General features: G+C 33.5%; 1 protein-coding gene and 1 non-coding gene across 2 annotated transcripts in view; one reads left to right on the top strand and one right to left on the bottom strand.

Annotated features, from left to right (window-relative positions):
• The window catches only part of MLLT10 (MLLT10, histone lysine methyltransferase DOT1L cofactor), a 188,669-nt gene that overhangs the window by 157,687 nt on the left and 6,382 nt on the right, over positions 1–24,600 (bottom strand).
• On the top strand, positions 7,896–7,959 carry LOC112475721. The gene has a single exon (XR_003044838.1). It is a non-coding gene; the product is annotated as a small nucleolar RNA SNORD42 (small nucleolar RNA).

Genomic DNA, 24,600 nt, shown 5'->3' with positions numbered 1-24,600 from the left:
TATGCAATAAAGGAAGAAAATAAAAAGAATATAAATTAGAAAGAGGTAAAGTTTTGTCATGATCAACTACTAGAAAATTCTAAATTATCTACCAAAAACCTTGTAGAATTAATGTGTTAAGACACAGTCAACATATATGTCGATTCTACTTCCATATACTAAGAACAAATAATTAAAAACTGAATTCTTTAAAATACCACTCACGATAGCATAAAATATTGAAAAATAAAAACAATTTTAAAAACAAAAGACATGCAAGACTGAAGACACGCCCCGCTGCTCAGAAAAAAAATAAAGATGACCTAAATAAATGGAGAGCTATACCATGCTAATGAATAGGCAGACTTGACATTGCTAACATGTCAATTCTCCTCAAACTGATTTACAGATTCAAAGCAATTGCAATTATAAATGCATTAGCCTTTTTGGAGAAATCGAAAAACTAATATTAAAATTTATATGGAAGCGCAAAAGATTTAGAATATGCAAAATAATCTTTATAAAGATAAAAAAGGTTGAAAGATTTGCAAATCTGATTTCAAGACTTCCTATGTAGTTACAAATAATCAAAATAGTATAGTGAATGATATAAAGATAGACGAATAGATCAATGGAACAGAATTAAGATTCCTAAAATAGAGTTCACTTATGCAGCCATGTGATGTTTCACCAAAGCAATCCAGTGAGGAAAGAAGACTCTTTTCAACAAAAAGTGCAGAAACAACTAGATATCCATATGCAAGAAATAAAACCTACAAAACTTAATTTGAGATGCATCGCAGACCTAAACATAAATTAGCAAAACCAAAAAGTTTTAGAGGAAACAAAGGAAATTACCTTCATGACTTCAGGGTTAGGCAAAAGTGTCTTAGCTCACAGTAAGCAATAACTACAAAAGAAGAAACTGATAAATTAGACTTCATCAGACAAATATTTCTGCTCATCAAAAGGCACAGTTAAAAAAAAAAAAAGGCACAGTTAAGAAAATAAATAGGAAACCACAGACTTGGAGAAAAATACTTACAACATATTTATCTAACAAAGAACAGGTATATCCAGGACATATAAGGACCTTCTCTAATTCAAAAGAAATAGACAAACGAAGAAGAAAGAAAGCAAAAAACAAGGAAGGGAAAAAAGGAAAAGGACTAAAGGTTTGAACAAACTCTTCATAAGAGAAAACACACGAATGATCAATAAGAAAATTAAAATGTGCTCAACATTACTAGTCATTATGGAAATGCAAAATAAAACCACAATGGTATTACCACCTCCAGTCAAAACAGAGTAAAAGGACCAGATTTACCTTCTGCATGAAATAATAAAAACCTAATAAAATGTATGAAACAACAGCATTAAAGATTTTGGACAACAAGTAATGATAAGACAGTGATCCCTGGGAGACAAACAAATGACATGAGCCATACATTTGCCCAGCTTACTGCCTTGAGAGTTTCCAGGCCGTGGAACAGGGAGAAGGAACCCAGGCAGAGCCTGTCTCCCAAAGTTGAGGAAATGGAGCTGCGAGTCCAAGGAACCCAAGGTGGCTAGAGCTCACAAGGAAGACCAGCACTGAGTAGAGAGCTGGGGAGAGAGAGAAAAATGAAGAGATCTACAGAGGCTTACCCTAGAATATATTGAATAACTAATTAGTATTTTCATGTAAGAGAACTATTCAAGGTCAAGGAGAGAACCACCAAAAGATTTAGATGTAACAGCACCTAGAATTCATACAAAGATCCAAATAATATCTGTTCCCAAAAGCCAGAATGGAAAACTTAATAATTCATAGCATATCAGAATACTAAGAAAGGTAATGCCTCAGGAGGGAAAAATTAATACTAAACATAGCTCTGGTCTGTCCAAACAAAAGATAAAAACAAAACCCAAAAGGAACAAACTGTTTTCTAGTAACTTAACCATTTCGCAGAACGAAGTCCAAAAATATCTTTAGGCATATTAAAAGAGAGAACCTAACAAGATAAAATTCACATTGACTAAAAGTCAATAAAAACTTACAAGACATATAGAGATGCAGGAAATTACAACCATAATGAAACAAAAATCAGTCAGTCAAACCAATCTTGAAATGACATAGATAATAATTATTACCAAAGTCCTTTAAAACAATTATTATGAATACATTCCATATGTTCAACAAGCTAGAGAAAACATTAAACATGTTATGTAGAAATACCAAAAATAAAAAATTTTGAACATTTAGAGAAAATTACAAGGTCTAAGATGAAAAACATACTATATAAGATTTATAACACATGAAACCAAGTTAATAGTTACTAACCTAAATGAAACACAGAGAAAAAATACTTTAAAAAATGAACAAAGAGTAAGTTAGCTTTGAAATAACTTCAAGAGGCCAAAATAGTTTTAATTAGAGCCACAGAAGAGATAAATACAGAAAAAAATCTGAATGTCGACAATTTGCCATATTTGGTCATTATAAACACGTAAAACAAAGTACTCTTCAAATAAACACCAAGCAATGGAAACATGAAGAATGTAAACCAAAACATATGATCAAATTGCCTAAAACCAGAGATACAGAAAAAAAAATCTTTAAAAGCAGCTAGGGAAAAAAGTCATACTACATACTACAAAATCAAAAGAAAATTAAAATGGCTATATCAATAGCATATAAAGATTTGAAAATCAACATTATTGGAAAAAAGAGGATCATTTCACAAAAATAAAGGGTTTAATTCATAAAGAAGATACAAATATCGTAAACGTTTATGAATGGACCTCGAGATAATCATGCTAAGCGAAATAAGCCAAACAGAAAAAGTTGAAACTCACATGATACCATTTATATGTGGGATATAAACCAAAAAGCAGCAAAAGAACAGGACAGAGACTCACGGTCATGGACAATAGATTAGTGGTTACCAGGGAGTAGGGGATGGAAGGAAGCGGAGAGGTAGACAGGGTAAAGGGGGTCAAATATGTGGTGACAGAAAGAAATCTAACTACGGAAAGTGAACACAGTATAAACATATATATGCCTTATTGTTAAAGTGTACAGCTGAAACTTATTGGATTTCATTAACCAATGTCACCATAAAACAATAAATAAATAAAAATGTTTAAAAAACCCTAAACATTTATTCACCTAATAACTTCAAACTACATAAAGTAAAAATACCAACCACAAGAAGAAATTTAAAAATCCACAATTACTCTGGAGATTTCAACAAACTTCTCTAAATAACTGACAGAACCAATAGCTAGAAAATCAGCAAGAATACAGAAGTCTGAATAATATCGAACAGAATGATAACCAAATTGACATTAAGTGACATTTACAGAACACTTTACACAAACTAGTACCACATACACTCTGTTCAAAGACATATAGAACATTCGCCAAGACAGGTCATACTTAGGCCATGAAACAACTTTTAATAAATTTAAAAGTTTCAGGTCATACAAAAATTTTCTCTGACCATGCCAATTTATAAATCAATATAAAATCCCCAAATATTTAGAATCTAAATATACTTCTAAAGTAACCGACAAGTCAAAGAAGAAATAATAGAAAATAGAAAGTATTTTTAAAAAAATGAGAATGAAAACAAAACCTACCAAAATTTGTGGAAGTTAAAACAGTAATTGAGGGAGAAATTTATAAGCACTACATGCCTATATTAGAAAAGAAACAACTCAAATCAATGGCTTCAGGACCTTGTACTTTAAACAATTAGAAGATAAAAAAATAAAAATAAATAAAAATCAGAGCAGAAATCAATGAAATATAAAACAGAAAAACAGAGCAAAGGCAACTAAATCAAAGGCTAGACTTCATTTCTGAGAGTATGGAGCAAATGTGCTTTTCTCTATTACTGCTAAGTATGAAACAAAAACCATGAACATTACAAATAAAAAAATATATACTCTAAAAGGTTAAGGGAAGAAGGCAAATTAGCTAGGGACCACAGGACCCAAGGAACAGCATAGTAGTGATGTCCCTGAGTTTTTGCCTAATATATCTCATTCCTGGAATGGAAGAAGTCAGAAACCTGAAAGCACCAACAAGCACAGACCAAAAAAAAAAAAAAAAAAAGCCCCAACAAAAGGCTTCTCTCTCTAGACAAAGGACTGAGAAGGGTGCATATTAACTAGAAAGAAAACTTTTTAGACAGTAGCTGTTGTTCTCTAGCACAGAAGAAAACTGGCCTGACCAATTCTTGCAATGCTCAAGTAGGGAACCTAGGTATCTACCCTCACGGGACTATGAGTCATTCCAAGACTCCCACTGGGGTAGTGCAAGCACAAGTCAAATAGGGAATCGGAACTTTCATTTTCACCAGCTAGTAATGAGAACCTCCCCCCACATGTCAATGGACACAACATGGAAAACCTAGACTTCTATCTCCATCTGGCAGAAGAGGGAATCCACCCTGCCCACACTAGGGTGATATCAGAAAGGTCTAGCAGAGTCAGGATTCTCACCAACACAAAGCGGTAAATGAGGCCACATCCTCTGAGATCAGGCAGGGAGCCAAAACTCCCAACTCTGCTTGGCAATAACAAACATTTGCCTTCAAATGTCAACAGAGGTTAAGTGGGGAACTTGAACTTCAACCCCTACCTGGCATAAGAAGATGGTACCCACACTCTTCCTTTGTTAGACAAGCGTCAGAGAAAGCCAGCTACAACAGCTTTACCTAAGGTGCAAAGTCGCAAAAAATGTTCAGGTTTCAATTAAAAATCATCGTTCACATCAAGAAACAGGAAGATCTCAAACTGATTGAAAAAAGCCAAACAGATGCCAACACTGAGATATTTGTAATTTTAACATCTGACAGAGATGTTAGAATTATCTGATGAAGATTTTAAAGCAGCCATGATAAAAATGATTCATCGAGCAATTATGAGCACAGAAATGAAAAGAGAAAGCCTCAGCAAAAAAATTGAAAACACAAAGCAGAATCGAATGGAAATTTCAGAACTGAAAAGTACAATAAGCATAATAAATAATTCAATGAATGACCTCAACAGCAGAATGAAGGAAAGAGAGGGAAAGAATCAGTGAACTAGAAGATATAACAATAACAATTACCTAATGTAAACAACAGAAAGAAAACAGACTGGGAAAAAAATAAACAAACAAACAGAGCCTCAGGGATCTTTGGGACTATAACAGAAAAGTAGCCTTTTTTTTTTTTTTTTTTTTGTCATTAGAGGACCAGAAAGGAAAAATAAATAAAGCAGGACTGAAAAAGTACTCAAATAAATAATGGCTGAAGAATTCCCCAAATTGGCAAGACATAAAACTACAGGTATTCAAGAATCTGAGCAAATCTCAAACAAGATAATTCCAGAGACAACTACTTCTAAATACATCCTAATTAAACTTCTGAAATCTAAAGACAAAAAAAATATCTTGAACACATCTAAAGAAAAACAACACTTTATAGGGGAAAAATAATTTGAATGAGGGTAAATTTCTCATCAGAAACCAGAGAAGACTAAGAAGTGGCACAATAATAAATGAGGAAGCCTTAAGGAAAATGAAAAAAAATATATTCAACTGAATGAAAATAAAAATACAACATATCAAAATTTGTGAGACAGAGCTAAACCAATGATAAGAGGGAAATTTATAAAAATGCATAGAAAAGAAGAAAAGTCTCAAATCAATAACCTAAACTTCCACCTCAGGAACCAAAAAAAAAAAAAAAAAAGAATAAAATAAAAGCAAAAAAGCAAGGGGAAGGAAAAAATAAATGTAAGTGGAGAAGTCAATGAAATTTAAAATAAAAAGTCAACAAAACAAGGAGCTGATTCTTTGAAAAGATCAATAAAATTGATAAGCCTCTAGCAACACTGACAAAGAAAAAAAAGAAGACAAATTACCAGTGTAAGGAGTAAAATAGAGGATTCAGTACAGATCCTACAGACATCAGAAGGATACTAAGGAAATGCTACCAACAATTTCACACACACAAATTTGACAGCTTAGATAAAATGGATCCCTTCCTCAAAAAAATTTAAAAAACCACTCCAACTCATCAATTATGAAACTGATCATTTGAATAGCTCTAAAACTGTTTTAAAATTTTAATGTGTACTACCAAAAACTACCAAAACAGAAATATGAATGCCCAGACAGTTTCACTGGAGAACTGTACCAAACATTTAGAGAATTAACACCAATTCTATGCAATCAAGTCCAGAAAACAGAAAAGGAGCATTTCTCAATTTACTTTATGAAGCTAATATTACTCCAATACCAAAACCAGACAAATTGAGTATGAAAAGAGAAAACTACAGACCCATATCCCTCCTGAATAGACAGAAAAATCCTCAACAAAATATAAACAGGATCCCACGATATATAAAGAGAATTGTTTTCCATAATCAAATAGTGCTTATTCCAAAGCAGATTAAATACTCAAAATCAATTAATGTAATCTACCATCTTGACAGGCTAAAGAAAAAAATTACATATATTGATGTAGAAAAAATACTTGACAAAATTCACCATTCAAGATAATAAAAAAAAGCTAAGAAAAATAGGAACAAAATACAAGTAAATACTCTCAAGTTCATAGAGAACATCAACAAAACCCAAAAGCTGACATCCTGTTTAATGTTCTCATCACTGAGTAAATGTTTTCCCCCTAAGGTCAGAAACAAGACATGTTCACTCTCACCGATCTTAAGATGGTGCAGAACTTCTACCAAGAGCTATTAGGTAAGCATAAAAGGTAGACAAATTGAGAAGAAATAAAAATAACCTGATTTGCGGATGACACAATTATCTACCAAAAATCCCAAGGACTCTGTAACAAGACTCTAGAACTAATAAGTGAATTCAACAAGATCGCAAGATGCCAAGGTAAATATAAGAATCAATTGTTACTTCCATATACTACCAATAAATAAATGGGCACAAAAATTAAACATACAATACTTACTGTATGTCAACTGTAATCGAAAGTTTTCTTAATTATTAAAAAAGAAAAAACATAAAGCACTATTTATAATTGCTTCCCCCAAAACTAAATACTTAGGTATAAACTCATAAAGCATGTACAGTACTTGTAGGCTGAAAACTACACAAAACTGACAAAAGAAAGCAAAGAAAATCTAAATAAATGGAAACACATAGCATGTTCATAGATTAGGAAACTCAACATAATAAAGATGTCAATTCACCACAAACTGATATTCAGGTTTAATGGTATTCCTATCAAAAGCCTAGTAAGATTTTTGGATGGATACAGACAAGTTATTCTAAAATATATGTATTTTTAAAAACCAATAACAAAACTCGATAACTTATAATTCTGAAAAAGAATAAAGTGGAAAGAATCATCTATCTAATTTCAAAGAGTTATATTATGCAGCTACAGTAATTAAGACAGTGTGGTACTGCCAGACAGACACATAGATCAATGTAACAGACAGAAAACCCAGACATACACTCGAAGATGCCCAGCTGTACCAAGGTATAAGAGCAATTTTTCAACAAATGGCACTGGAGCATTTGGATACCCATAGGCAAAAAACAAACGAACAAAAAAACCTTCACCTGAGTCTCACATCTTACATAAAAATTATCTTAAAATGGATCATAAATTTAAATGTGAAGCATAAGACTATAAAACTTTTAAAAGAAAACAAAATTTGGGGGGATTTAGGGTTTAGGTAAAGAGTTATTAGATTTTACAACAAAAGTATGGTCCATATGGGAAAAATTCATACACTGGACTTCAACAAAATTAGAAACTGCATAAAAAAGCCCATTATGAGGATGAAAACACAAGCTCCAGCATGGGAGAAAAAAAGCAAATCACATACTTAACAAAGCTCTTATATTTAGACTATATAAGAAGTGCCAAGCTCTATAATAATAATAATAAAAACCTAAGCAAATGATGTAAAAATTACTATTTAGATAATAATGAGGTAAGTAAGGAACCACTGATGCTCCAGAAGACTGAGGGAGGAAGAAGGCACAGAAGGCAGTGGGCACAGCAAAGACAGAGGCTTCCTTCTCCACCCCAGGCCTGATGGAGAGAAGGCGTATGTTTGTCAGGCTCCCAACTATACGCTGCTTTGAATGTTACCAACAAAATAGGAATCATCTAACATAAACTAAGTCCAGCTGACTAATGACAGACAGACAAACAGACAAATAGATAAGCAAACAAATTAGAAAACAGGCTAAAGTCATGGACATTTGACTGAAAGAGAATATACAGACAGCAAATAAGGGCATGAATAAGCACATCATCAGCCATCAGGTAAATGCAAATTAAAATCAAATTAGATTATCACTACACGCCTATAAAAATTACTAAAAAAAACCAATGCCTCATGCTGGCAAGAATGTTTAAAGACTGGATTACTCACAAACTTCTGGTAGAAATGTAAAATGGTAGAGTCGCTCTGGAAAAAAGTTTGGCAATTTCTTAAAAAAAAACTGAACATGTAGTTATCCATACAACTCAACAATTGTACAACTAGACATTCATCCCAGAGAAATGAAGACCTATGTTCATGAAAAATTCTGTACATGAATATTTACAACAGCTTTATTCATAATAACCCCCAACTGGAAGTACCTGAGGTATTCTTCAGCAGATGAATGGTTAAACAAACTGTGGTATACTCATAACACAGAATACTAAGCACTAAAAAGGAACAAACCACTGATACATTCATGACCTGGATGAATTGCCAGAGAATTATGCTGAGTGAAAAAAAAAAAAAACCCAATCCCAGAAAGTTATATGTTCTATGATTCCATTTATATAACATCCTTAAAGTAATAAAATTACAGAACTGGAGAACGCATTTGTAGTTACCAGGGATTAAGCCTGAGGGCAGTAAAGAATCAAGTGTGGCTATAAAAAAGGGTACCATGAAGGATCCTTCTGGTGATGGAATTATTCTGTTTGTTATCTGTATCAATTTCAATATCCTGGTGGCAATATTGTCCTATAGTTCTTCAAGATGTTAGCATTGGGGAAACTGGGTAAATGGTATGCAAGATTTCTTTGTATTATTTCTTACACCTTCATGTAACTCTACATTTGACTTAAATAAAAGATTTAATTTAAAATAACTGTAAATGAATAAACCAAAAAAGAAAATTAAGAAAACAAATGCATTTATAATAGCATAAAAAATTTTAGAAATAAGCCTATCCAAGGAGACAAAGAACTTATACAATGAAAACTACAAAATGCTGCTGAAAGAAATTATAGACAACACAAATAAATATAAAGACATCAGTATGCATGGATTGGAAGACAATGCTGTTAGGATGTCATTACTATCCAAAGTGATCTACAGATTCAATGCCATCCCTACCAAAAATCCCAACAACAGTTTATGCAGAAATAGAAAAATGCATTTCTAAAATCCTTGCAGGACATTTGGTCCTGTCAAAAATGACCATGGAGATATTTGGCCCCGAACCAAAACATCTATGGAAACGTCTTGTCCACAACAACCCATCTTCCTAACCATATGTGCCATCACCATCTATGCTGAAGGAAGAAAAATTACTATTGGCAATACAGACACAGGACCAATAAAACATAACAGTATTTTTTATGAATTAATCCTGTAAACCAAAAGTATCAATAAACATCATCAGCTATTTGAAGCATGGAAATTTTAGACAGGCCCAAATAGCAAGGACCATTTGGCATGGACCAAATACGCTAATGGATTCTTTGGACAGGACCAAATTTCAAGGACCTTTTTTGACAAGGACCAAATGTCTTCATGGACATTTTGGACAAGATCGAATGTCCACTAATCTCCCAAAATTCATTTGGAATCTTATGGGACTCTGAATAACAAAAACAAAGAACCAAGTTGGAGGCCTCACACTTTCTGATTTCAAAACTTATTAAAAAGTACATTAATCAAAATGGTGTGGTAACTGGAATAAAAACAGACTCAGAGAACAATGTAGAGAGCACAGAAATAAATCCTCATATATATGGTCAACTGATTTTTGACAAAAGAGTCAAAGCATTCAATAGGGAAAGGACTGTCTTTTCAACAAATGGTGCTGAGAAAACTGGATATCCACATGCAAAACAATGAAGGTGAAGTTGGACCCTTACCTTATTTACACTATATACACAAAAATTAACTAAAAAATCATCCACTCATGATTTTTTAAAGTGTTTTAATTTCTTTAAAAAAAATTAACTCGAAATGGATCAAAGACCTAGACATAAGAGCTAAAACCTAAGGAATGCTTTTAAAACATTAGGGAAATCTTTGTGACCCTGGGTTTGGCACTGAGTTTTTGGACATGACACCAAAAGCTCAGGCAACAAAAACCAAAAATTAAACTGAACTTCATCGAAATTAAAACTTTGTGTATCTGAGAGTGAAAAAACCAGCCACAGAATACAAGAAAACATTTGCAAGTCATATATCTGCTAAGAGTCCAGATCCAGAACCAGATACTAGTCTTAGTATCTAGAATTAGATAAAGAACTCTTATAATTCAACAACAAAAAGACAAACAACCCACTTACAAAATGGGCAAATGACTGAACAGGCATTTCTCCAAAGATTTACAAATAGCCAAAAAGCACATGAAAAGATGCTCAGCATCACCAATCATTAGGGAAATACAAATCAAAACCACAAGGAAATAAATACCACTTCACATCACCGGCATGGCTATTATCAAAAAAACCCAAAAAGTTGGAGGAGGTGTAGAGAAATTGAAACCCTCATCCACTGCTGGTGGGAATGTAAAACAGTGCAGCCTCTGTGAAAAACATTTTGGCCATTCCTCAAAAAGTTGAACACAGAATAACCATATGATTCAGCCAATTTCACTCTTACTATATACCCTAAAAATTTGAAAAGAGAGACTCAAATAGATACGTGCACACCAATGTTCATTAGCAACATTATTTGCAATAGTCAAAAGGAAGAAACAGCCAAACATCTATCAACAGATGAATGGATAAACAAAATGTGGTATATACATACAGTGGAATATTTTTCAGCCATAAAAAGGCAGTAAATTTTAACACACCTACAACGGTATATTAAAAGATGAACATCAAAAACATTAAACTAAGTGAAATAAGCTAGATACAAAGGATAAATATTGTACAATCTCACTTACATAGATATCTATAGTAGACAGTCAGAGAGATAAAAAGTTGGGAGCATGAAAAGAGGATGAAGAGAGTAAAGAGGGTCAATATGTGGTGACAGAAGGAGACTAGATTCTGAGTGATGAGTACACAATGAAATATATAGATGATGTATTATGGAACTATATATTTGAAACTTACATAATGTTATTAACCATTGTTACCCCAGTAAATTTAATTTTAAAAAAGACATGAAATAGGATAAAAGCAAGCTGAGAAGAAGGTAGAATGAGGAGTTATTGTTTAACAGGTACGGAATCTCTGTCTGAAATGATGAAAAAGTTGTAGATAATATGTCCAATAAAGGATTGATACCCAAAATATATAAAAAACTCATGATACAATTCAACATCAAAAAAACAATATTAAAAAATGAGCAGAGGACCTAAACAAACATTTCTTCAAAGAGGACATACAGAGGGCCAACAGACATAAGAAAAGATGCTCAACATCACTAGTCATCAGGGAAATGCAAATCAAAACCACAATGAAATATCAACTTGCACCCGTCAGAACGGCTATTATCAAAAAGACAACAAAGAATAAGTGGCAAGGATGTGGAAAAAAGGAACCCTCATGCACTGCTGGTGGGTTTGTAAACTGGTGCAGCCACTATAAAAACTAGTATGGAGATTCCTCAAAAAATTAAAAGTAGAAATACTACATGACCTAGCAATCCCACTTCTGGGTACTTATCTGAGAAATCAAAAACGCTAATTCAAAAGATATACACACCCCTATACTCACTGCAGCATTATTTACAATAGCCAAGATATGGAAACTACCTAGATGTCCATCAACAGACAAATGGATGAAGATGATGTGGTGTATATATATATATACAATGGAACATTACTCAGCCATTAAAAGAATGAAATCTTGTCATCTGCAATGAATGATGTGAAATAAGTCAGAAGCTAAGTGAAATAAGCCAGATATACAAAAACACCTAATGATTTCTCTTACATGTAGATTCTAAAAAAAATAAATGAATGAAACAAAAATAAATTCATAGATACGGAGAACAAACTGATGGTTGCCAGATGGGGGTGTTAGGTGGGACGGGCAAAATGAAGAGGACTAAGTACAAACTGCCAGTTATAAAATTAGTCACGGGGATGTAAAGTACTGCATAAGAAGTATAGTCAATAGTATTGTAATAATTATGTATGGTATCAGATGGGTACTAGACTTAGGGTAATCATTTCATAAGGTATAGAAATGTCTAATCACTGTTGTACACCTGAAACTAATATAATATTGAGTCTCTGTTTGTTTGTCCTGTTTGTTTATTGCTTTTAGGTTTATATCCCACATATAAGTGATATCATCTGGTTTTCAACTTTTTCTGTCTGGTTTATTTTGCTTAGTATGATTATCTCAGGGTCCATCCATGTATTTCATCTCTTCTTATGGCTCAGTAATATGCCATTGTATATATGTACCACAGCTTCTAAAAGCCAATCATCTATCACCTGGGCCACTGTGAATAATGCTGCCATGAACACTGGTGTGCAAATATCTTTTCGGGCATATGTTTTCAAGTCTTTGGGGTAAATACCCAGTAGAGGGATTGTTAGATCATATGGTAGATCAATTCTTAGTTTTTTGGGGAACCTTCATACTGTTTTCATAGAGGCTGTACCAATTTGCAATCCCACCAGCAGTGTATGAGGGTTACTTTTTCTCCGCATACTCTCCGACATTTGTTATTACTTGTCCTGTTATTAAAAGCTATTCTAACAGGTGTGAGATGGTATCTCATTGTGGTTTTGATTTGCATTTCCCTAATAGCTAGAGATGTTGAGCATCTTTTCATATATTTGTTGGCCATCTCTATGTTCTCTAGAGAGAAGTGTCTATTAGGGCCCTCTGCCCATTTTATGACTGGATCGTTTGTTTTTTTGTTGTTATTGAGTTGTATGAGTTCTGTGTATATTTTGGATATTAGGCCTTTATCGGAGGCGTTGCTTGGAAATACATTTTCCCATTCAGATGGTCAAGCTATAGTCATTTTAAACTGCAGTGTTGGCACAAAGAGAAGACGAATCAAAAGAATAGAACAGAACATCCAGAAACAAATCCACACATACAGGAACTGCTCATTTATGATATAATACCACTGTATAGCAGAAGAGGAAAGAATGGTGTTAAAAAAACTGAATGTTCCTATTGAATTAATATGTAACACATATTACATATAATAAGTATGAAATATATAAATGTTAATATGTAAAATAAATATATGTTTTCCTCCCTATTTTACTCTATACACGAAATCAAATCAGATGGGTTGATTATAGACTTAAAAGTGAAAAGGGAAAAAAATTATTTTAGAAGATTATATAGAATAATTTCAGGACCTTAAGTTAGGAAAAATTTAATAGGTCGCAATAAAGCACTAACCACAAAATAAAAACTGAGAATTTTGACTACATTGAAATTAAGAACTTTTCATTAAATAAAAAAAGTGAACCACTAACATAGAGAAGCTATCTCCAAGTCACAAGTGAGAAAATCCGAATGGCCTATAAATACATGAAAAGGGGTTTACCATCATTAATAACCAGAGAATTGCAAAATGAAAACCACAAGGACATATAACCACACAACTATCAAAATGACTAAAGTTAAAAAGATTGACATATTAAACATATAGAGCAGAGAAGACATTCATTGGTGGGAAAATAAAGTGAAATAATCACTTCGGAAAATGGACTGGTCTTCCTGACAACCTAGTAACTCCACTCTAAGTATCTACCCTAGAGTTGTGTCACTCAAACTTCTTTGACCACGAACCACTCTAAAAAATGTCTTACACTTCAACTGTGTATACATACAGAGGATACTGAAAAACCTTTTCTCCTGTTCTATTTCATTTGTTAATGCTGGTTGCTCTCCACTAAATCAATTTTATGACCCTTTTTGTCGCATGCCCAGCAGTTTGAAGAGCAATAAGCTAGAGAAATTCTTGCATATGTATAAGAATGTTCACAACAGTAACTATTCATGTTTGCAAAACACTGACAAAAATCTACATGTTCCTCAACAGTGGACTAGACAGTGGTGTAATCGGCATGCTGAAATATTATACAATAAAAATGTTATCAACTGTAGCTACATGCATCAAATAATGCTCAAAAATATACTGTGAATCAAATAAATAGAGCATAATCCATTTACATGAAGTTCAATACAACTACAACTAAATAATATATTGTTTAGAAATAAAACTGAAGAGAATCAAGAACAATTAATAGAATTCAGAAAACTGTTTCCTTCAGGGGAAGAAGGGAACACAATCAGAGAGAGGCACAACAGGGGTCAAAGGCATGAACAATGCTCTATCTTTTAAGCTTGGTTGTTAAGTATGTGGATATTCACTTTATTTTGTTTTAATTGTCCATATACTGGGCATACCATTTTTTCTCTGAATCATATATCTAATAATTAAAAATAAGAAAATCCTACATATAACAAAGACGACCAAAAATTAGAGTGTTTGGGAAAGAAAACTCAGCACTACCCAAAAAAATCAGTCAAAAGCAGTCAAACATCCATAAATATTATCACGTTGCCAAGGAAGAGTAAAAGAAGTGTTTTTCCAGAAAGTCTAAGTAAAACGAAACTTTCCTGAACAGAGATACAGCTCATCTAAACGTCTCCATCCTAACTTTAAAGACAGAAGGAATAAAGTAAGAACAAGGGGGTTAAAACACACATGAAGGAATAGTGCCCTTAAAACTGATGATCTATTACTTCCTAATCTCAAATTTATGCAATTTTCATTTTTCTATTCTAAAACAGCATCAAGATGAAGATATTTACATAGGCATGTCTTAACATTTCTGGTTATTTGCTTAACTTTAACCTGAAGAATAGCATAGCACTTAACAGCATAATCTTTGGGAAACAGCATGTAGAAAGTCATTCTTTTGGGGTTATTAGTCTACTCATAGCTATGTAGAAGATGGAGTGGGGAAAGTGAAAATAGAAGGGATAGAGAAGAGAGATGGAAAAAGGAGAGTTTACATCGTGTTAGGGTAGCTGTCATTCCTATTTGGCTCTAGAACAATACCACTATAAACTTCTGACCCTACTAGAACTAGAATTTTTAGTGTCCAGGGTGGAGGTGGAGGGCTGTTACCCAGTCATGCTCTGTGCAAAAATTAAATGTGTGAAATATACTTTTAGTGAAAATATTGTGGACCAGAAAAAATTATTCCCTTCACCAATAGTTAAGAACCACTATAGGAATAAAGTTGTGGTGCGTATATACAATAGAATATTAGCCATAAAAAAGAATTAAATCTTTATCATCTATGACCACATGGATGGACCTAGAGGGTATTATGCTAAGTGAAATTAAGTCAGACAGAGAAAGACAAATACTACACGATTTCACTTATATGTGTAATCTAAAGAACAAAATAAAGGAACAAACAAAACAGAAACAGGCTCATAGATACAGAGGACAAACTGGTATTTGCCAGATAGTAGGGGGCAGGAGGGCTGGATGAAAAAGGTAAAGAGATTAAGAAGTACAAATTGGTAGCTACAAAATAGTCATGGGGATATAAAGTACAGCATAGGGAATATAGTCAATAATACTGTAATAATCAGTGCCAGGTGGGTCCTAGACTTATCAGGGGATCGCTTCATAAATTATATAAATGTCTAACAACTATGCTGTACACCTGAAGCTAATATAAAATAATACTCAAAGTCAACTGTAACTGAAAAAAATTTTTTAAAGAATAAATAGGATTACAGAAAAAAGGAAAATTTTATTTCTGTGCAGAAGCAAAAAAAAAGAAACACTACACGAAATTAGGGAATGACAATTATATTTGCTTTGTAGGAGATAATCTACTATACTGAAAAGAACTATACTGAAAAGGGGAGAAGATAAGAAGGACGTTCACTGTGAAGTATGAATAATATGCTACCTTTCTGTAGAAAAGAAAAACGAGTCTATATATGTATGAAGCATGTACATATATAAAGAATCTAGGAAAATGAATGAAAAACAAATAGCAATGGGAAGTTGGGAAACAAAACTAGGCAAGTAAGAGATTCACAAGGAATAACTTTCACTATATATCTTTTTATATTTTTTGCACCATATCAATATACCACCTTACTGAAAATTAAATAAGCAATTTCAACTGTTGCAATAATCTGGACAAAAAAAAATAGAGCTTAGATTATGTGACTAGAGAAGTAGAGAAATTAATTTAAGATGCCTAGGATATCTAAATAGAGATATCCAAAAGGCAACTGCAAATATGGATCTGAAGGCTAGAAAAAATTGTTCAAGTGATATTGATCCCTAGAGGCATCTATAAGCATGTATAAGTTTACTTCAGGTGAGGTAATCAAATAAACAGGCCAGAAAAGCAATCGTGTAACTTCAATTTTAGAGAAGGAAGTAATACCAAACAGGAATCCAAAAGACAGGTAGGAGAAGAAAGTAGCTTCCCAGAAGTCATGAGGAGAGAGAACTGCAAGAAAGATGGAGTGATCACAGTTTTAAATGCTAAAAGTAGTTCAAGTAGAATGAAAACTGGTAAGCAAATTTTGGACATGGCTATTTGAGGTTAGCAAAATCAATAGAGTGGCAGACTTAAGAGCCAAATGTAATGGTAATAAGGGTGAATGAAAAGGTGTTTGTGATATTTTATATACTTATTTATACCTAAACTTTTTTCAGAAAAGGATGTGAGACAGCCTACAAATAAATACAGGACCTGTATTATAACAATAAAAAATAGGAACATGAACATTGAAAGCCAGTATGAGGGACATCCCCCTGATTTAGGGAAACTCTCTTACCCCTGACTCCAACTATGTAGTTCTAGTGAGGGTTGCCATTCATAGTGCCCTCCCCACTCCAGCCACAGGGATGGTGGGTACATGATCCAAGACAGGTCAATCAGAGTCCTTCTCAGGATTCTTCAAGAGAGCCCCTTCTTCTGGTAGAAGGGGATGGGAAGATGAGAGCCAAGAGCTGCCAGCAGTCATGGTTCCAGCCTCATGAAGTAGAGAGTCTGTAGTATGAGAGAATGAAATCAACACGCAGAGAAACAGAGATAAGAGGTGAAGTTCTAAACCCCACCAGAGGAGGAGGAGGAAACAAATATACTAATAATCAGATTAATATAACTGATGTAACTAAACACCAGATTTGGTTCTGGACTGCCTGGTAGCCAGAACAAAAAGGGAAATAGAATGTGTGTCATAGAGCTATTGAAAAGGAGGAAATATACCAGAGCTTCAAGGGAGACAATTTTCCTGATGCTAAATTGTTAAAAGAACTTCTTGTACACGGATCTTTATATAATGATCATGAAAGACAAAATGGACAGTGTCCATGATGAAAGTGTTATAGTAAATGCAGATTTTTATATGCCATTATTTAAAATAAAAACTAAGTTATATTTCAATCATCAAACACAACTAAGAGGCTATACTACATACAGTAGGCAGTTGAAGCAGAGAAACCAACTATAGTTTTATTCTTCCAGGAAGTAAAAGAGGAAAGACAAAAAGGTGAAAACTGTAAAGAAAACGTAGAATCCAAGGGAATTCTACAAAAATGTCTGTAATCTAAGTGGAGAGAAAAATCAAGTAAAAAAGACAGGCTAAAAGATAAACCAAGATCAGGGAGAAATGAGAAAAGACTACATCACAAGCACAGGTACTTAATTCTACTTAAAAAGTAACTCCTTTCTTCCTAAAATTCCATTAAATGAGATAAAAGGACATAAAGCCACAGGACAAAGAGAATATAAGGGGAGACAACTACAAAGTTTTGGAAGCTAGAAAGGAAACAAGTAGTAAATGACTTAAACAGCAGTCCTCAACCTTTTTGGCACCAGGGACCGGTGCTCCTAAGAGAATCTAATGCCTGATGATCTGAGGTGGAGCTGAGGTGGTGATGCTCACGCTGGGGAGCGGCTGCAGATACAGATGAAGCTTCAGCTAGCTTGCCCGCCCTGCTGCTCACCACCTGCTGTGCAGCCCGGTTCCTAACAAACCACAGACAGGAGTTGGGAACCCATTACTTAACAGATCAGAAAAGGTTGCTGCAGTAAAACAAGCCCAAAAGCAGTGTATCTTAGACCACATAGCATCAGAAACTGAAGAACTTTAGGTACCAGGTATTCGGGGTAGGGAGTTGTACATGTACAGTGGTGTATGTATCTAGGAGGGATGGGTTCCGGTGAAGCTAAAAACAGGAGGGATTGAATATAATCTAAAAACAATCAACACTCCCCTCCCAATTTCCTTCTTCACTACGAACTACTGGGTACCTGTCTCTCCCTCACCCTAGAAAACTGCAAAAAGGGTAAACAATGAAATTTGGACTTGGGGACACAAGGCACATCTGAGGAAAGGGGTATCATACTGAAGGGGAAAAAAAAAAAATTATTGAAAATCTAATTCTAAATAGTGAAATTCCAGCAACTACCTGGCTCAAAAAATATTGGTAACCTGGCTGGTCAATCCCAAACAAATGACTGAAAGATTTTTCTCTGAATAAACTAATCAGTTGGTGGTCTCCTAATAAAAGAACCCAGCTAGATGGCCTATAATGAAGCCAATCAGCCAACAATCCCTGCCCACACACAGAGCTTCCAATCAACTCATTAGGAGCTTGATAGCTAGGAGTCGCCAGATTTTAAAGCAAAGTCTTTAACAAGACAGGCCAAAACAAACTGTACAAAGAAACTAAGGAAAAAAGTCCCAGAAGCAGAAGAAACTGAATTAAACAAAAACAACCCTCTGATGCATATCCTCATAGTTAAGATATTGCATCAAAGAAAGAAAAACATAAGATAAAAAATGAAGAGCATTCAGAGAGCATAAAAGCCTTTGGAAATTAAAAATGTAATGGAATTTAGAAATATAAGAGTTGGAAAATAAAGTAAGGCAATGCCTCAAAAAGCAGAAAATGAACAAAGACAAAATGTAAAAAATCAGAAGATTAGTTCAAAAGGTCCAACATCTAAATAAACATACGGAAAAAAAACAACAATGTTAACAGAACTGAGGAAATTATCAAAGAAATAATATAAAAAAATTTCCTTTAGCTAAACTCATGTTCTCCTCCATGATTTACCAAATCAAAAGGACCACTTGTGTGCTCAGTACAATGAGTGAAAGAAAGCACACTACCATGTAAAATATCAGAAATAAGCTGGATAAAGAAAAAATACTAAATCCAGAGAGAACGATCACATACAAAGAATCAGAAATCAGAATTTCATGGGGCTTCCTTCTCAGAAACACTGAAAGCTAAAAAGCAATGGAGAAATAGCTTCAAAATTCTGAAGGAAAATGACCACCAAACACAAATTTCTATTCAGCCAAACTATCAATCAAGTAAGATGGTAAAGCTAATTTTATCAAAAGCATAAAATCTTTAAAAATTTACTTCTCACACACCTTTTTCCTATGACGCTGCTAGAATACGTGCCCACCAAAACAAGGAAATAAACCACTAAAGATGAAGAAATAGGGTTGTGAGGGGTTAAAAAACAGGGAACCCAAAATAAGCGAGAAGTAAAAAAACTCCTAAGATAATAGTGAAGGGAAGTTCCAGGCCTAAAGAAAGAGAAACCAGTCCTGATGGGAACAGGGAGATAGTATCCAGAAGAAGGTCCAACGGTTTAAAAAGGAGGAAGAGGGAAAGGTGGAAGAGGAGAGAAATGAGGAGGCAGAATAGGGAGAAGAGAAGAGAGGGAGAAGAGAGGAGGCAAGAGAGAAGGAAAAGAAAAAGGGGAGAGAGGAAGGAGGGGGAGAGGAAGAGAAAGAGGGAGAAGGAAAAAGAAGAGACTGAGAGGGAGAGAAAAAGAAGGTAAAGAGAAGAAAAGGAAAACTGAATTTACAGACTACCTGATTCATTAACCAAATGCAAGATTAGATAAAGAAGCAACTAGAGGGTATATAAAAATATAGCCTTATAATAAAGAATACAAGAAAAATGAAAGTACAAGACAATTATTAATCTCAAGGAAAAATACAAAAAAAAGGAATATACTTGGCTCAGAAATTAACCAAATAGTTATAATAATGTAAATCTTACTATTTAACATTACTGATTTAACCAAAATTTGTCATACACTGAAAAGCAAACATCTAAAAATGATGTCAAAAATAGCTTATACATTCCTTTTAGAAATAAAGAAGTAAATACCAGAAAGAACAGCCAAAAGGGGTTTCCTCTAGGGAATGAGATGAGGGTTCTAGAGTCAAGTAGCAAAGTACTGCTTTGTGTCTGAGAGAAGACTCTGGTACTACCTGACTTTGACTATGTGCATTTATCACATGGATACCAACATAAAAATTAAATCTTAATAAAAAATGGAATAAACAGGTACTATATGCTAGGGAATGTATCTAGGTACCTTTATGTTTTCATTTTTCTTACTAGTTATACAGACTGGTTAGGAAAGGATACAAACAGGTATTAAACACTTAAGTTATGCCAAGCTCTTCTCATAATAAAAGAAAGAGGAAATCAAGAAGAGAGACTAGGGAAGTTGGCTACTTGCTGTTTTACCTATGGTTGTAAGCACGAAATCTATTAACTTGTTAAAATCTCCTCTTTCAAAGTTATAAGGAACTTAGAATGCTATACTGAATTTTTAAAAAGCAAGTATTAGATATAAAATCAGTAGTAAGAAAAAATGTTAGCAAATGTTTAACTTTGAAGGCATTCCACTTAACATATATAGGCTAAAAAGCTTGTACAGAAATAAAAAGAAAAAGGTTATATATATAAGATAGATAAATCTAAAAATAATTTTAATTATGTAGATAAAGGTAAATCTCCAGGTGGCAGAAATTAAAAACAGAGTACTTAAAAGCTAAAAGAATGTACATTAGTTGAAGCTGAGGCAGTCGATGACAATATCAGATCTACTATAAACCCTAGAGGCTGGGGTTTAGTTTACTATGACTCTAGCATAGATCCTAAATGTGCACAAGAGCTCTAAATGGGCTCCCTGCATAAGGACAGGAGCTGGTAAGGGCCTATCCAACCACCAAAGGGGAATCTATCCTAGAAAAACACTAAGACTAGAGAAGCTGCACTGAAGTGAGACACATGTTCTGGACATGAGTAGAAGAGTCACCCTAGAAAAACAGGAAACTCAAGCTTATGCTGAGAGAGAGTGTGAGGCTCAAAATCCATTATATAAAGGGGCTGGAATCCAGTCCAAGAAACACTGGGTAAAAACTGGTCTGCAGGAATGAACCCCTCTGGGCAAAGTGTGACAGTCTACAGGTTACAAACCCCAAATTCATTTTCTCCTTCCTGTCTACTAAGAGAATTCCAATTTTATTCAGTTCATCAATGAGCCCATATTTTGTGGTCTCTCTAACAATTAAGAGCCAGTAAAAGTAAACATAAATTGTCAAGCGGGGCTTCCAGGAAAGCTTGTTTAAGAGGATAATTCAGCTGGAAAGAGAACCACTTTTTAACCTTACCCTCCCCCTTCTTTCTGCCTGGAACTTCCTTCTGCAGTGGTAAGGACTACAGTTCCAGCTGCCATACTGTGACAGTGGGACAACCCTGAAAACGAAAACCATGTGTTAAGGTTTGTACAGTCAGAAGACAGAAAAAGTCTGATCCCTAATGACTTCACAGAACTGTCATGAAAGCTTTAAAATGCCTTTCTGAACTTCTTTTAAAGAAAAGAATTTGTAAATTTGCAAATTCCTAATTTGTAGGAATTTAATCTGGCCTTTTTTTTACTAGCAGCCAAAGGCAATTCTTAACAATAACAGAAGAAATGCAAAAACTCCCCATAGTAACATCTTCGCAAACTTAGGTTAGAGGAAAATGATTCTTAAGGAAGACAACAACTCCAGATGATTAGCTCGTAGTCAAAAATTTCAAAGTATATGAAGATATCTGCCACCAGAGTAACAAACAAAACAAAGAATTCAAAATCTGAGTTTTAAAATAATTTTAAATAAAGGAAAAAATGTAATCCTTAAGGCAATAATAGCAAGATACTATAAAAAAAAGAAGTAAATTGAAAAATAAAAATAGAAATTCTACATGATTCACCCAGAAAATAAATTCACTAATTGGGTTGATAAGCATAAATTTGAAGGCAGAGTCAAAGAGATTATGTGTAATGCAGAGACAAGGCAGAAAATATAAAAAAGAAATTAAAAGCTATGAAGAAAAAGATGGGAATCCCAAACATACACTTAAGTAACAGTTTTAGAAGAAAATATAATGCGAAGGTGATAATATCTGAAAACAGAAAATTTTCCAAAATGGGAAAAAAGCAGTGAGTCGTCCAAATGAAAAAGCACATCAACTCTCAAGAAGGATAAAACGGCTGTCAATAAATTTCCTATTTGCAGAAATAAGCACCAGAAAACAAGCTAGAATAATTTTTTAGTTACAAGAAAATAACAATTATCCTAGAATTCAAACGAGCATACAAGAGAACAAAATTATATTTAGACATAAAAAGAATATATAGCTTTCTTAGCCACAGACTCTGAAAATTTTTCTTTTCAGAATTTTTTAAAGCAGCAAGGAAAACATAAAGTAGCAAGGAAAATGAAAAACTGGGTTGAGCAAAAACATGAGTAGTGTTAAACCTAAATTATAGATGATTATTTAAAAAAATATTAATTTGGGAGATTAAAAATACAGTTGAATTAAAATATAGACAACAACGAAGATTTTGAAAATAGTAAAAGGCATCCTAAGATACTTGGATTTGTTTAAAAGGAGTATAGAAATTAGTTTTTTAAAAAATATAAAGTATGCGTCTAATCTCAGAAGCTAAGCAGGGTTGGACCTGTTTAGCACTTAGATAGGAAACCACCTAGGAAGACCAGGTACTGTAGGTGTAAAAAATAAAAAATAAGGAAAAAAATATTTATAAAGTATGAATATTACAATTCTAAGGGCAAACACTAAAAAGAAATAGAACATATAATCTCCAGATCGGTATAGGATTTTTTTTAAGGAATAAAGAGCACTCAATCACCTAACTGAAGAAAAAGAGGGGAGAGAAAAGTATGGTAAATAAGTAACGTAAAATTCTGGAAATAAGCCCAAATGCATCAATCATTACTATAATATAAATAAATTAAACTTGCCTATTAATACAGATTCTCAGACTATATTTTTTTAAATATCAAGCTTCAATATTTGTAAGGAAGTTCAGTGCAGCACTATTTGTGATTATGAAAAACTGAAAACCTAAATGACAATAAGAGAATTAAATTGCGGTATATTCTGTGACAAAATACTAAAAAGCAGATAATAATGAACTATATCAGTATATACCAATGTAGCTATATTATAAGTTGCAGAACGCACATACAATATGGTACCATTTCTGTAAAATAATACAATACTAGATGGTATGTATGGATCCCGACACATAAGTATTAAAACATAGATGGTGATATGTACAGATATATATATAAAAAATACACGCAGGAATATTATTCTGCCATAAAAAAAGAAGGAAATCCTGTCATTTGTGACAATACAGATGGACCTTGAGGGCATTATGCTAAGTGAAACAAGTAAGAAAGAGAAAGACAAATGCTATATGAACTCACTTCTGGAATCTAAAGAAACCAAACTCTTAGAGAAAAGACTGGTGATTGCCACAGGCAGCAGGTATAGGCGGTGAAAATGGGTGAAGGCGGCCAAAGATAAAAACGTCCAGTTATATAAGTCAAGACCTGGGGATGTAATATACAGCAGATTTACTGTAATTAACAATACTGTATTGTTTTGTGTATTTGAAAGTTGCTCACAGTAAAAACAGTAAATCTTAAAAGTTCTCATCAAAAAAAAATCCTCATCAAAAGAAAAAAATATTTGCAACTATATGAGGTAAAAGATGTTAACCAAACTTATTGTGGTAATCATTTTTCTATATATATACATATACTATAATGTTTTACACCTTAAACTAATATATCTCAACTATGTCTCACTAAAACTGGAAAGAATATATAGAACGGCCTGACACTAAAGGATAATTAGTTGACTCAGACTGAGGAGAGTACAGAAAGTACTTCAATTTAATCTTTTATTATTCTAAGAAGGGACTATTTGAAGCAAATATGAAAAGGTAACATTTGTTCGTTCTAGGTAGAGAATACGTATGTACTTATTTTACATTCTATTTGTTCAGAACTATTTGTAATAATTAAATACATATTAATATAATTAAAATTAAATATAAATATATAATTAATATAATCGAGTATATAATTTATATAGTTTTACAGATTTATAGTGACTTGTTTGCATTGTGCATCTTCCTTAAACAAAAATTAAAATGGTACAACCTGAGATCAACCCCTAAAACCTCGCTTTTGATTTCACCCAGCAGTTCCTCCTGTCAGAAACCAGGAAGAACTGCAATAA

The sequence above is a fragment of the Pteropus alecto genome, unplaced genomic scaffold (assembly GCF_000325575.1).
Source record: "Pteropus alecto unplaced genomic scaffold, ASM32557v1 scaffold11, whole genome shotgun sequence".
NCBI lineage: Eukaryota > Metazoa > Chordata > Mammalia > Chiroptera > Pteropodidae > Pteropus > Pteropus alecto.
This window is presented reverse-complemented; position numbering and strand designations above follow the sequence as displayed.